Here is a 14,370-nt window from a genome sequence, read left to right as displayed (position 1 = left end):
ATACTTCCGTTTTGCGAATTTTAAATAGCGAATCTTAAGGATTCGCTATTTAGAATTCGCAAAAAGGTATGTATGTAGGTAATCTAGGAATTTTAGCGATTCCTTACTATTCCTTATTTGCGAAATCGCAAATTGCGAATTCACAAATAAGGAATACTTCCCATTCATTTCTATGGGCCAGGAGAGGAGGCCCATAGGAATGAAGGGGAAATTTGCTAATCGCAATTTGCTAATCGCAAATTGTGCGAATTTTCAAGGGTGCAGGGGGTGTCTCAAGAACTCCCTGCTGCACCCCTGAAAATGACATGTGTGCGCATATGGCGCACATACATGCCCTAAGGGCATGCATGTGCGTCACACCAAGGATATTGTTGCACCAAGGATATTGTGCTGCATAAATAAATACTTATAAGGTCCCAAAGGCAAGATCTATTGGCTATGCCAATGCTTGTTACCCCTTTTGTTGTCCAACCTTTCCTCAATCTGATGCCAAGAATCCCTGGTCAGACCAGTAAGGACTAGTCAACGTTGTTTTTCTGATTCCAGGCCAGACATTCAAATCCGTCTGTTCTCATTGCCTCAGAGACCATTAACAACATAAGAAGGGGGTGGGGTGGTGGTGGTGGGGGGGGAGGGGGTGGGGTGGTGGTGGTGGGGGGGGGGGGGTTTACTAGAGCCCAAGGAAGCCAATTATGTCAAAGGGAATACCTTGGCAACTTTCTCCACATCCATCAACTACAACGGATTTCATGGAGATGGAGCCAGGGAGTGATATGTGCAGGGTAGCATGCCCAACACAGCTTAAAAAACTCAACGGCAGCAGGACCATCAATTTGTTCAACATATACACCTGCTCAAATATACCCCACCATTCACCATGCATCAGTACACAACACATACTGAGCTTCCATACATAGCGAAGGCAAGAGACCACAGTTTGGGGATCTGGACAGCCAATGGCCAATCTCCCTTCAGTGACACAGGTTACAAATCCTGTGCCCATGAATATTAATGTGCTGCTCCAAGGACTTATCACTGTATAGCCAGTGTCCAATCACACTCAGAAATGGGTACAATGCGGGGTCCTCTGGTTACCAGAGCCTCACCAAACAGAAAAGTAAAAGGATGGAGTACCTCCAGAGGGCAGGCATAGTTCACTGTGGAGGAGACACAAAGATAGCCAGAATAACTCCAGGGGTCTGGTGGCGTAGCATATCCAAGTCAAACAGATGAGTTTTTTCCAGTTCATTTCCATAAACATTTCTGATCTTGGGAGTGCAATAAAATACTCAATGAAATAATGACACTCCTTTAATCTCTCAACTTCTGACGATGATTATTCTGAGAACATTCCAAGCATTTCTATAAATTCCCCCAATACATTCTTTGTTGAGTACAACAATACTGGCTTAAGATGGAAGAAGAGTTCCATTGCCGGTCTATGGGACACAGAGGGCCCGATTCACAAATGGCCTTCACTTCTGTGGTTGGGTAACGGGAATTGGGACAGGCCCTCCACACTGTAGGTATCCATTGCTGGCCCCCTGCCATGAATGTAGACCCCCCTGCCTCGACTGCAGGGTCCCCGCCATCAGTGCAGAGGCCCACTGTGAATCAGCGCCAGAAAGTGGCTTGATGAAAGACTGTGGGCATCTTATTTACATGCAAAAAAAATATAAAAGTTGTTGAGGCTCAACGACAGCAAGAGACTCAACACAGCAAGAGACTCAACGACAGCAAGAGACTCAACCCCAGCAGAGACTCAACCACAGCAAGAGACTCAACCCCAGCAAGAGACTCAACGACAGCAAGAGACTCAACCCCAGCAGAGACTCAACCACAGCAAGAGACTCAACACAGCAAGAGACTCAATGACAGCAAGAGGCTCAACCCCAGCAGAGACTCAACCACAGCAAGAGACTCAACCCCAGCAAGTGACTCAACCAAAACAGAGACTGAACCACAACAGAGACTCACCCCAAAAAGAGACTCACCCCAAAAAGAGACTCAACCCCAGCAAGAGACTCAACCATAGCAGAGACTCAACCACAGCAAGAGACTTAACCGCATCGAAGACTTAAGCACAGCAGAGACTCAACCACAGCAAGAGTCTCAAATACAACAAGCGACTCAACCGCAGCAAGAGACTCAACCCTAGCAAGAAACTCAACCACAGCAAGAGACTAAAACACAGTGAGTGACTCAACCACAGCAGAGACTCAACCCCAGCAAAGAGACTCAACCCCACCAAGAGAGGGACTTAACCACAGCAAGAGACTGAACCACAGCAAAAGACTAAACCACAGCAAGAGACTCAACCACAGCAAGAGACTTAACCACAGGAAGAGACTTAACCACAGCAAGAGACTCAACCACGGCACAAGACTCAACCACAGCACGAGACTCAACCACAGCAAGAGACTTAACCACAGCAAGAGACTCAACCCCAGCATCAACCACAGCAAGAGACTCAACCACAGCACGAGACTCAACCACAGTAAGAGACTCAACCAAAGTAAGAGACTAAACCACAGTAAGAGACTCAACCACAGCAAGAGACTCAATCACAGCATGCAACTCAACCACAGCAGAGACTGAACCACAGCAAGAGACTAAACCACAGTAAGAAACTCAACCACAGTAAAAAACTCAACCACAGCAAGAGAATCAACCACAGCAAGCGACTCAACCTCAGCTAAAGACTAAACCACAGTAAGAGAGTCAACCACAGTAAGAGACTCAACCACAGTAAGAGACTCAACCACAGCAAGAGACTCGACCACAGGTAAAGACTGAACCACAGTAAGAGAGTCAACCACAGTAAGAGACTCAACCACAGTAAGAGACTCAACCACAGCAAGAGATTCGACCACAGCAAGAGACTTCACCACAGCAAGAGACTCACCCCCAGCAAGAGACTCAACCACAGCAAGAGACTCAACCCCAGCAAGAGACTCAACCACAGCAAGATACTCAACCACGGCACAAGACTCAACCACAGCACGAGACTCAACCACAGCAAGAGACTTAACCACAGCAAGAGACTCAACCCCAGCATCAACCACAGCAAGAGACTCAACCACAGCACGAGACTCAACCACAGTAAGAGACTCAACCAAAGTAAGAGACTAAACCACAGTAAGAGACTCAACCACAGCAAGAGACTCAATCACAGCATGCAACTCAACCACAGCAGAGACTGAACCACAGCAAGAGACTAAACCACAGTAAGAAACTCAACCACAGTAAAAAACTCAACCACAGCAAGAGAATCAACCACAGCAAGCGACTCAACCTCAGCTAAAGACTAAACCACAGTAAGAGAGTCAACCACAGTAAGAGACTCAACCACAGTAAGAGACTCAACCACAGCAAGAGACTCGACCACAGGTAAAGACTGAACCACAGTAAGAGAGTCAACCACAGTAAGAGAGTCAACCACAGTAAGAGACTCAACCACAGCAAGAGATTCGACCACAGCAAGAGACTTCACCACAGCAAGAGACTCAACCCCAGCAAGAGACTCAACCACAGCAAGAGACTCAACCCCAGCAAGAGACTCAACCACAGCAAGATACTCAACCCCAGCAAGAGACTCAGCCACAGCAAAAGACTCAACCACAGCAAGAGACTCAACCACAGCACAAGACTCAACCACAGCAAGAGACCCAACACGGCAAGAGACTCAACGACAGCAAGAGACTCAACCCCAGCAGAGACTGAACAACAACAGAGACTCAACCCTAAAAAGAGACTCAACCATAGCAGAGACTCAACCACAGCAAGAGACTTAACCACATCAAAGACTTAAGCACAGCAGAGACTCAACCACAGCAAGAGACTCAAATACAACAAGCGACTTAACAGCAGCAAGAGACTCAACCCCAGCAAGAAACTCAACCACAGCAAGAGACTAAAACACAGCAAGCGACTCAACCACAGCAGAGACTCAACCCCAGCAAAGAGACTCAACCCCACCAAGAGATGGACTCAACCACAGCAAGAGACTGAACCACAGCAAAAGACTAAACCACAGTAAGAGACTCAACCACAGTAAGAGACTCAACCACAGCAAGAGACTCAACCACAGCAAAAGACTCAACCACAGCAAGAGACTGAACCACAGCACAAGACTCAACCACAGCACGAGACTCAATCACAGCAAGAGCCTCAACCACAGCAAGAGACTCAACCCCAGCAGGAGACTCAACCACAGCAAGAGATTCAACCACAGCACGAGACTCAGCCACAGTAAGAGACTCAACCAAAGTAAGAGACTAAACCACAGTAAGAGACTCAACCACAGCAAGAGAATCAACCACAGCAAGCGACTCAACCACAGCTAAAGACTAAACCACAGTAAGAGAGTCAACCACAGTAAGAGACTCAACCACAGTAAGAGACTCAACCACAGCAAGAGACTCGCCCACAGCAAGAGACTCAACCACAGCAAGAGACTCAACCCCAGCAAGAGACTCAACCACAGCAAGAGACTCAACCACAGCACAAGACTCAACCACAGCAAGAGACTCAACCACAGCAAGAGACTCAACCCCAGAAAGAGACTCGATCCCAGCAAGAGACTCAACCCCAGCAATAGACTCAACCACAGCAAGAGACTCAACAACAGCAAGAGACTCAACCACAGCAAGAGACTCAACCACAGCAAGAGACTCAACCCCAGCAAGAGACTGAACCACAGCATGAGACTAAACCACAGTAAGAGACTCAACCACAGCAAGAGAATCAACCACAGCAATAGACTGAACCACAGCAAGAGACTAAACCACAGTAAGAGACTCAACCACAGCAAGAGAAACAACCACAGCAAGAAACTGAACCACAGCAAGAAACTAAACCACAGTAAGAGACTCAACCATAGCAAGCGACTCAACCACAGCAAGAGACTCAACCACAGCATGAGACTGAACCACAGCAAGAGACTAAACCACAGTAAGAGACTCAACCACAGCAAGAGAATCAACTAAAGCAAGAGACTGAACCACAGCAAGAGACTAAACCACAGTAAGAGACTCAACCACAGCAAGAGAATCAACCACAGCAAGTGACTCAACCACAGCAAAAGACTCAACCACAGCAAGAGGCTCAACCACAGCAGAGACTCAACCATAGCACGCATATGTGAATTTACATATTGACTCTGTAGTCTGAGCACTAGTTGTATGAAATCAGTGCTAAGCTATTTTTTAAAAATCTATAACATTTTCAGGCACATGGCACCACCTCTGAATTTATGTACAGAGACTGGAAAGTTCTTGAAAGGTTGAGAACTACTGAGGCTGTGTTCAAAGTGGATGACAGCTTCTCCCCGGATCGTCAAGTCGATGACAATTACGAGGCTTTGTATCCCAGGATAACCACGAGGGTTGACTCTCTTGCTCCACTAAAAAAAGGCAGGCATAAGGGCAGAGTGTCGTCCCCGTGGTTCAATGACTCTCTAAAGGCTCTAAAACTTGCCTGCAAACAGGTGGAAAGGAAATGGAGGCAGGGTTACACTGAAGCCAGCAAACTGCTCTGGAAAATTAAACTCTCTGAATATAAAGCCTTGATCCAGAAATCTAAATCTGATTATTTTTGCTCAACAATATGCACAGCCGCTAATAGCTCCAAAAGCATTTTCCAGATTCTGAACAGTCTTACCCACCCTGACTGCTCAAAAAAATCGACCCTTCCCACACAGGCCCTCTGCGATAATCTAGCTCTGTTTTTGAATGAAAAGATTGAAACCATTATTTGCAGCTTGAGTACTTCCCCTACTCTGGTCTGTCCCCCTCACTCTGGGGAAGGTATTATAGACATCGGAGCGGGGAACCCAGGATGGCAGCCTGCAGACTGTCTGTTGGAGCTCCCCCCTACTACTGAGGCGGACTTCGACAGACTGGCTCGCGGTATATCATCTGGATCTCCTCTGGACCCTATCCCCCATAAAATCTGGAAGACCTCCGGAGAGGAACTCTTTTCTACTCTCTGCAGGATCTGTAATCAATCTCTGTGCAGTGGCACAGTTCCTGCTTCTTGGAAGCAGGCTCTTGTTTCGCCACTTTTAAAAAAGCCCTCCCTAAATCCGGAGTGCCTACAACCTAATGGTTATGATGAATAACAAACTCAGCATGGAAGCCCAGGTTGCGAAAACAGTGTCCACCTGTTCGGCCCTCATTCGATCCCTACGTAAGATCCTGCCACTACTCCCCTTACAGGCCCGAGCGTTAATAGTCAGGTGCACTATTCTAAGTCGCCTTGACTATTGTAATGCGCTGCTACTAGAGTCTCCGGCCTTCCTGTTGGACAGACTTCAAAGAGTACAATCTGCCGCTGCTAAACTGGCCCTTGGTTGGCCGAGGAGATCTTCTACCACAGCAGCGATGGCCCAACTCCACTGGCTCCCGTTGAAACAACGAGTGGCCTTTAAATCCCTCTGTCTTGTTTTCAAGGCCTTGCATGGACTTGGGCCCAGCTCTCTGCAAGCCATGTTTCATTGGTACTCTCCAACCAGAGCACTTCGCTCTACAACGGCATGCCTTGTAAAAGTGCCGAGATTTAAAAAAGCTTGGACAGGAGGCAGATCTTTCAAAGTTGCGGCTGCTAAACTCTGGAATAGTATGCCCCTAGACATCCGTCGAACGAAAGAACTCCTTCCCTTGGAAAAGTGTCAAGACTTGGCTGTTTCCCAAATATTAACCTGCTGGCCACTGTATTGCTGTTCCCCACGTGCTTCCCCACCCCCCCGGAGATATCTCAGCGCCAGGATGCCTGTAAGGTGACAGCCGCGCTATACAAGTGTTTTAAATAAATAAAATAAATAAATCATCAAGAGGATAATAAATACCCATGAATTTGGAACATCAACTACATCAGTAGGTTAGTAAAGGCAAGGCATAGAGTCTGCCTTTGAAGAATCACATATCTAGAAATTGGACTACACAGGGCTTATTCTCCATCCGGGGTCCCTGACACTCATTTCAAACAGAATTCGACTGGGAAGACCTGCCAAACATAGCTATGAACATACATATGAAGGCATCTGACAAAAGAATTGACTGAAATTTGCTTAGGTACAAATGTTTTATTTTTTTCAAGTTGTGTAGTTTGCTTTTCTTCTATCATAAAATTAGAAGGAAGTCTCTCAATTATGCTTTGTTGATGTCGTGCACAAGGGGTCCTATGCAATTGTTTCTATTTTGAAAAGTTCAACCTTAAATATCAGATGAATCCATGTCACTTTTCCAGTTCTGGCTTTTACATTTACAAATTGTGTTCTGAGTGCTGGGAAGTTGCTGCAAGCTGGTACGGAAGCAATTTTTACTATTGTTTGCCTTGTAATCCCAAGAAATGGCACTGAGAAAACCCCTTGTGAGTGTCCCAAAAAACATATTTTTTAAAAGGAAGCTCCATTAACAGAATTAATATTGGATACAAATGTTCTAAAGGGACTTTTGAGAATAGTGAAAGGATGCTAGTCCGAAACCACGCCCTCTTCATAACACTCATTTTTGGGAAAACCTACAGCAGCTGACACTAAATACACAAACATGGATTGGTGGAAAATCTCAGTACGGAAACACTGACTTCTACTCTAACCCCCATCCCCACCTCTAATACCCCTCCTTCGCTCCCCAAACCATATTTCTAGATCTCTCCTTTAGGAAACATTATGATTAGGAAGGTGCTTCCAGAAGGCAAGGTAGGACGTCATGGACTGATCATTCCTAATTACTCCAAAAGTTCTTTAAATTAACATTTTTTGTGTAGGAAGCGCCCAAGATGACAACAAGCACTGAAAAGCCGTCTGCAATTCCTGCTTGCACACAGCAGTCAACAAACCCAGACACTTATTCTGTGCCACCAGGTCAAGAAAATGAAAAATGCTGTCAATCAATCAATGGCTTCTAAAGCGCGACTAATCACCCCTCCCCCTTAAGCGCTGGGGGGGGGGGTGGCATAAGAGGGGCTGCTGGTCCGTCGAAGGCACTGTGTTATGCAAAAAGCAGACGGTATAATAGAAGCAAGAGTTTGGACCTGATTGTAGGTTTCATAGGATGTATCTAAATTATCTAATCAGTACTCCACGCAATGCAGTATGTGTGGCAAGAAGCAGATTATGATAACTGTGCAATGACGTTGTAAGATGCAGGTGGATCTAATGATGTCAGTCCATGATAGATTGTGTCATTGTGTGTTTATTTGTGCCTCTTTAATATTTTTCTAGACCACATGCAATTTCCAAGCTACAGTTGGATGCTTCAGATGCTTGTCCTGTCCTGACCATGACGCTCAGTTTGTTACCACTGGCAGACCATATGGTTGAGGGCATGCCTTCTCTTCTTCGTCATCTAAATGAAATCCCTGCTTTCCTGGGCAATCTGTGTTTATTAGAGGTTACTTACTGAAAACCATGGCTTGAAGAAACGGTTCACAACCTCTCTTTCCTTTTTTCATTTAGTTGCTTCCCTGTGAAATGGATCCAAAAAAGACAAGTGCAGGCCTCTCGCGCTGGCAGCAGGGGGAGGGGAGAGAGGAGGAGGCCTGAGCCTGTTTCCCTTGCAGGAGCGACCAGGAACCATATGGTTTCAAGGCTGGCTCCCGCAAAGGAATCGCCAAACGTGCACGTGTTGCCATTGAAAGCAATGCAACATGCGCATGTTTTTGGGGCTAAAACAGAATCGATCACTAAAGGTCTCCTAAGCAGCGCATGCGCGCTGCGTAGGTGAAACCTAAAAAGGGAGAATTTGGCCTAGAAAAAAGTTTATTTGGCCAGGTCGAAATGGCAATTTAAATTGTCCACACAGGCTGCAATGGCAGGCCTGAGACATGTTTAAAAGGCTACTTAAGTGGGTGGTGCAATCACTGCTGTAAACTCACTAGTGGTACAAAAGGGGGTGGTGATGGATGGAGCATCTGAATCAATCAAACACTCACACCCAGTCAAAAGATCTGGGTTTGATCCATCACCGTTCTTTAGCCCACTCTGCCACCCCAGTTCAGACATGGCTATATGCAAATCAGTCTGACCCTGTGCCTCATGGGAACAGTCCAGCACTGAACTGCCAAGCCATGCCTTCCCTGGACCGGAAACAAGCTTCCGAGGACCGGTTTCGGGCATTCCAGCCGTCTTCAGCCCGGCTTGCTTGAATCCAGTGGCAAAGTGAGCAAGGGACTCACGTCTGAGCATACCCTGCCACACTTATGGCAGCCAAAAGCGGTACAAAAGGGGGTGGTGATGGACGGAGCATCTGAATCAATCAAACACTCACACCCAGTCAAAAGAACTGGGTTTAATCCATCACCGTTCTTTAGCCCACTAGTAGCTCACTAGTAGCTACAGGCCCTGGGCATGAACTTCATTTGGGAGTAGTCAGGGGTCATAGCTGTGACCTCTAGTTTGCTTCCTGGTGCTCCTGGCACTTCTTCTCTGACCTCTGCCCTCAGGAAATGCAAAGGTTTTGACCCCTTGAGGTCCGGGGTTGCAAAGGTAGTGCCAGGAGTAATAGGGAGAAATGTAGAGGTCACAACTGCAACTCCTAACAACTTCTAAATGACGCCCATGGCCCTCGGTACATGTAGTACCACGTTACTAAGGACTTACAAGTAAAGTAAATGTGACAGTTAGGTGTAAGCAGATTCTACTGCATTTAAAGAAGAGAGCACAAGCCCTTTGTTGGCTGTGATAAAGTACTGAGAGTCCCAAGGCCAAGATACACGTGTTCAAAAAAAATAGGAAGGGTGAAAGCAAAGAGTTAGGGGGAGGACAACCCTAAGGCTGACAGGTCAAACAATGGGGCATATTATCAAGAACGGCGATAAAATTATCGCCGCTTTAGCAGCCAGAAACTGCTGCTAAAGCGGCGATAAGCGGCTTGATAAAATACCCATGTGAATTTCCATAGAAGCCCATGTTAACACCAGAACCTGGGCTGCTATGGGAATTTACAAGGGCCTATTATCAAGCCCATTATCGCCGCTTTAGCTGCAGTTTCCTGCCGTTCTTCATAATATGCCCCAATATTTTTTAGATTTTGCCTGCACAGCGCTTGTATTTAATATTTGAAAAGGGGGATCTTAATAGTTCCTGTTGCCGAAATTCTGTGTTCCGCTTTTGTGTGGAACTTTTTTGTTTCCTTTCTCTGGCTGCAGGCATTGAAACTGTACTTTTGAAAGTGTATCCGGCACGGCTACCTTGATGCCATAAGGTCAAACTGGAATTATGAACCCCTTGGAAGAAACAAACTGGTTTTCTCACACAGAGAATACATGTTATTTCTTTCTGCCTTATCACTTTCTCCGCTGCCACTGAAAAAAATGCATTGCTGCCATCACCTTGTCTCCCAAAGGAAAGCCAAGACACTTTCCTAAAATTAGCTATTGTAAAGATGCGTGGTTAAATTTATAGGCGCCAACCAAATATAGGGGAAAATGTGTTGTCACCAATGGAAGACTTTAGAAAAGAAAACATGGAGGCACACTGCCCCCTTGAGGTTAATTGTTCATATTCTGACTGCGGCTGAACATCTACTTCACGTGAGACTCAGAGGGAAATCTGACTGTTCTCGTTCAACTACAGGAGGAAAAAGTGAAAAGCAAGTGAGGCGCAGTTTACAGTTTAGGGAAGAGAAAATCTAATCTTAGCGCTGATCACGAGGGGGCATTATGAAGGATGCAAAAAGGCTCCAATGTTTTTAATACAGAAACAGGTGGGTGTCATTGCTGGAGCTTGCCCAAATACACATCTTTGCATCCAGAAAAGATGTGGACTGGAGCGGATCTGTGGCAGCTCTCTATATACCTCCCTCCATCCTCGCGACGCAGTTGCTAGGAGCTATATTGGAACACCTGCCTTTAAGAGCTGGGACACCATGTGGTGCTGCAGATGCCAGCGGCGCACCAGTGTATTCGAGTTCACAAGAAGTGAGTGGCATAGAGCATTGAAGGGGCGCCCACCAGGCAGCGCTAGATTGCAAACACTGGATCACGTACAGAGTCTCCTGCTTCAGATGGACAACCACAACAAAAGTAAGAACGCACACCACCGATCCAATATGCACTTGCTCCATTCTGCATGTATAACTGTTGGAAACTGCACATTTTCTTTACGCATCCGCATGGTTCACTAACATGGATTAAAGGCTTACACTCTACATGCACAACGGTCATCTACATTTCATTTGCAAAACATCCTATGCTCTTTACCTTATCCCTCAGGGCTCCAATTTTCAAATGTATGTTTTCACTGCTATATTTAACTTCAAAACAGACAGGCACAAGTGCAGGTACCTGGCAGGCACAAGAGTCATGATTTCAATGGTGCAGCATATTCAATGACACCTGGGCCCAAAGCTCTAGGAACCCCTTTAAACACCAAGTATTGCAATACTTTACTACTAAATAGGCAGTCACGCGTGCAGTTACCTTATAAGAAATACGGTCATGATTTCAACCGTGCAGCAGGCGCAGTGGCACCAGGGGCAAAAGTTATCAGAACTCCTCTAAACACATAATATTGCTATTACATCAATTAATTCCATTAGCTCCCTCTTTCATTTCATGTTTCAAAATGTTGCTATTACCTACCCACTCTATACCACTAGTAGCAGCACTATATATTGCATTTTTAACATAAATAAGTCATAACACTTTAACAGACTTTCTGTAGCTTATATTGTACAACTACTCAGCAAACTACAACATACCACAGAAAACAGGTTATTATTAATCACAGAGGTAAATCCTAATGCATTTACCAATGCTTCTTCTATTTCCTATCCCTTTACATGCATAAACTAGTCACCAAGTGAATCCGCATGAGCAGGTTTATGAAAGCAGTCCATTTCAACTATGGTTCTGAATTCCACATTAGGTCTGCACACAATTTGCCTAACGCTGGCATTATTAGCTTAATTTCTCTCATTTTTTTGTTACTCTTGTTCCCTGAAGTTCCACATTTTTGTTCCAGTATGCCACATCAAGCAATTACAAGCCACTTGAGCCACAAATTATTGCAAATGGTCTGTTGCGATAAAAGACAAAAGTGTAAGCGGCTGTTTTTTGCAGCACTTTAGTTTTTGAAGTCATGTGAATAGAAAGTTGTGACAAATTCAACCACACTTTCTAAATTACATTGGTGTAACTAAGCATGAGCTACCCACCTCCACGAGCCAGCTACCCAGAGACCATACATCAATAACCTATGCTCAAAAGAAGAAGCATTGCTAAGAACAAATAGTTGTTTCACTTTCATGTTCATACACCAGTTTCTTCAACAAAATGTCTATAGGTAGACCAGTGCTCAAAAATCTTCATCTGCTTGTGTCCTTTTGATTATTCTTTAATTCATGTTATCCTTTATCACAATAATAATTTTCTTTTACATCTTAAAAGGGAACAGCCAACGTGTTTCGGTCCTACATCGTGGAACTTCTTCAGGGCTAATGATGTCTTTCTCAATTAGGGTCCAAGGGTTCTACCACCATCTACTAACAATATTGAAGGAGTATATACCAAAGGTTGGTAATCTCTTGAGGGTCCTAAACAGGATGGAAGTTATAGTGCCAACTTCAAACCAGTGTACTAGCGACAAACTGCAAGACTGGTACAACAGTGTCCAAATCTTTAGCTTTTTTTGCAATGTTTTGTTATGCATCATGTTTTTATGGGATCATTATCGCCTGACATTGACGTAGTTCTATCTGATTCTAGACTGTTTGACCTTCTTATTGCTTTAGCCATTAAGGTCATTTTATCATCTTGGAAAGATAATTCTAAGATATCAATTTCTATTTGGTGGAATTTTACTTGTGATGAACATAAGATTGCTACTGTCTCCTCCTCTTCTACACCTCAAAAAATCAAATCTGATCTACTTTGGCTCCCTTTCACCTCTTATCTTTCCTCTAACAACCCTACTGAGTGATTCTTTTTTGCTTCTCTTTCTTTTTCCTTTCCTCTTTCCTTTCTCTTTTTCCTCTTTTCTGCTTTTCCCCCTTTCTATCTTCTTTCTTTCCTTTCTCTTCTCCCAACTCTGATATCCCTCTTGATTATATTTTATCCTATGCTATTCTGCCTGATTGTTTTAATCGATTCATCTTTACAATGTATATATTTATGGCATTTGTTCTGCTTTTTGCAAAACTTTCAATAAAAATTTCTTTCAATTTTTTTAAAAAAATGCATCTTTGTGTGCAAAGATGAATTTGACGCTAAAATACAGCACAAAATGGTCACTCACCAGACTCCTGGCCCAGCCCATTTGTCTATGATGAGTAAATCCCCGGTCACTCAATGGGCTCCCGGTCCAGCCCCTCTGTCTGTAAAGAGTGAGTGAACCCCCTGGCCACTCACCGGGCCCTCGGGCCTGCCCCTTGCAGTAGCCCCTCAGTCTATGATGACTAAACCCCCTGATCATTCACTGGGCTCCTAGAAGCGGCCCCTCTATCTGGGATGAGTAAAACTCCTGGTCACTCACTGGGCTCCTGGTCCTGTCCCTCTGTCTGTGATGAGTGTACCCGCTGGTCGCTCATTGGGCTCCAGGTCCTGCCCTGGCAGGGGCCCCTCTGTCTGTGATGAGTAAATCCTCTGGTCACTCACCGGCTCCTGGTCCTCTCCCTGGTCCTGTCCCTCTGTCTCTGAGAGAGTTGAGGGCTCCGGGGTCAGTGTCTCCTCTCACAGCCTCTGGCTGCTCTCAGCTCCCCTCTGGCTCCACCCTGCCCGTGATGAGAGAGTAAACCCCCTGGTCATCACCTAGCCCCAGGTCCTCCCCTGGCTGTGCCCCTCTCTGATGGAGTTGAGGGCTCCGGGGTCAGTGTCTCCTCTCACAGCCTCTGGCTGCTCTCAGCTCCCCTCGGCTCCACCCTGCCTGTGATGAGTGAGTGAACCCCCTGGTCACTCACCGGCTCCTGTTCCTGTCCCTCTGTCTGTGAGAGGGGGGAGGTCCGGTGTCTCTTCTCACAGCCTCCGGCTGCTCTCTGTCTGTGAGATAGGTGAGGTCCTCCGCTGTCTCCTTTCACAGCCTCCGCTGCTCTCTGCCCTCCACGCCCAGGGCTGGCAGGGAGGCCCCGGGTGACGGAAGCGGCAGGTCTCTCTCTTCCTTCCTCCTTCACCTTCAGACTTTGACCCACGTGAGCGGCACTCATTAATGACATCTAGAGATACAGACAGAGCCAGACTCTCAGGTACATGTGGGAAAGAGTCACTCCGTGAGACCGACCTCCTGTCTCTTCTGTCCCTGTGCTGCGCACGTGCACAGGTGGGTAGGAGCGAGTCACCCCTGCTTCCTCCTTGGCACTGCCCTGGGCTGTCCCACACTGCCCTGGGCTGTGCACGTGCACAGGTGGGATAGTGTCACTCCTTAATGTCGAC

At 46.0% G+C, this 14,370-nt stretch overlaps 1 protein-coding gene across 1 annotated transcript in view; it reads right to left on the bottom strand.

Moving 5' to 3' along the window:
• The window catches only part of LOC147706591 (cell adhesion molecule CEACAM1-like), a 261,490-nt gene extending 247,456 nt beyond the window's left edge, over window positions 1-14,034 (bottom strand). The window contains exon 1 of the mRNA XM_086933082.1: window positions 13,902-14,034. The gene's annotated coding sequence lies outside the window, so the exon portion shown is untranslated. The remainder of the gene's footprint in view (window positions 1-13,901) is intronic.
• Between the last annotated feature and the right edge of the window lie 336 nt (window positions 14,035-14,370).

This window comes from Lissotriton vulgaris, chromosome 7 (assembly GCF_964263255.1).
Source record: "Lissotriton vulgaris chromosome 7, aLisVul1.2, whole genome shotgun sequence".
Lineage (NCBI taxonomy): Eukaryota > Metazoa > Chordata > Amphibia > Caudata > Salamandridae > Lissotriton > Lissotriton vulgaris.
Note: the sequence above shows the minus strand (reverse complement) of the source record. Positions and strands in the feature narration are given on the sequence as shown.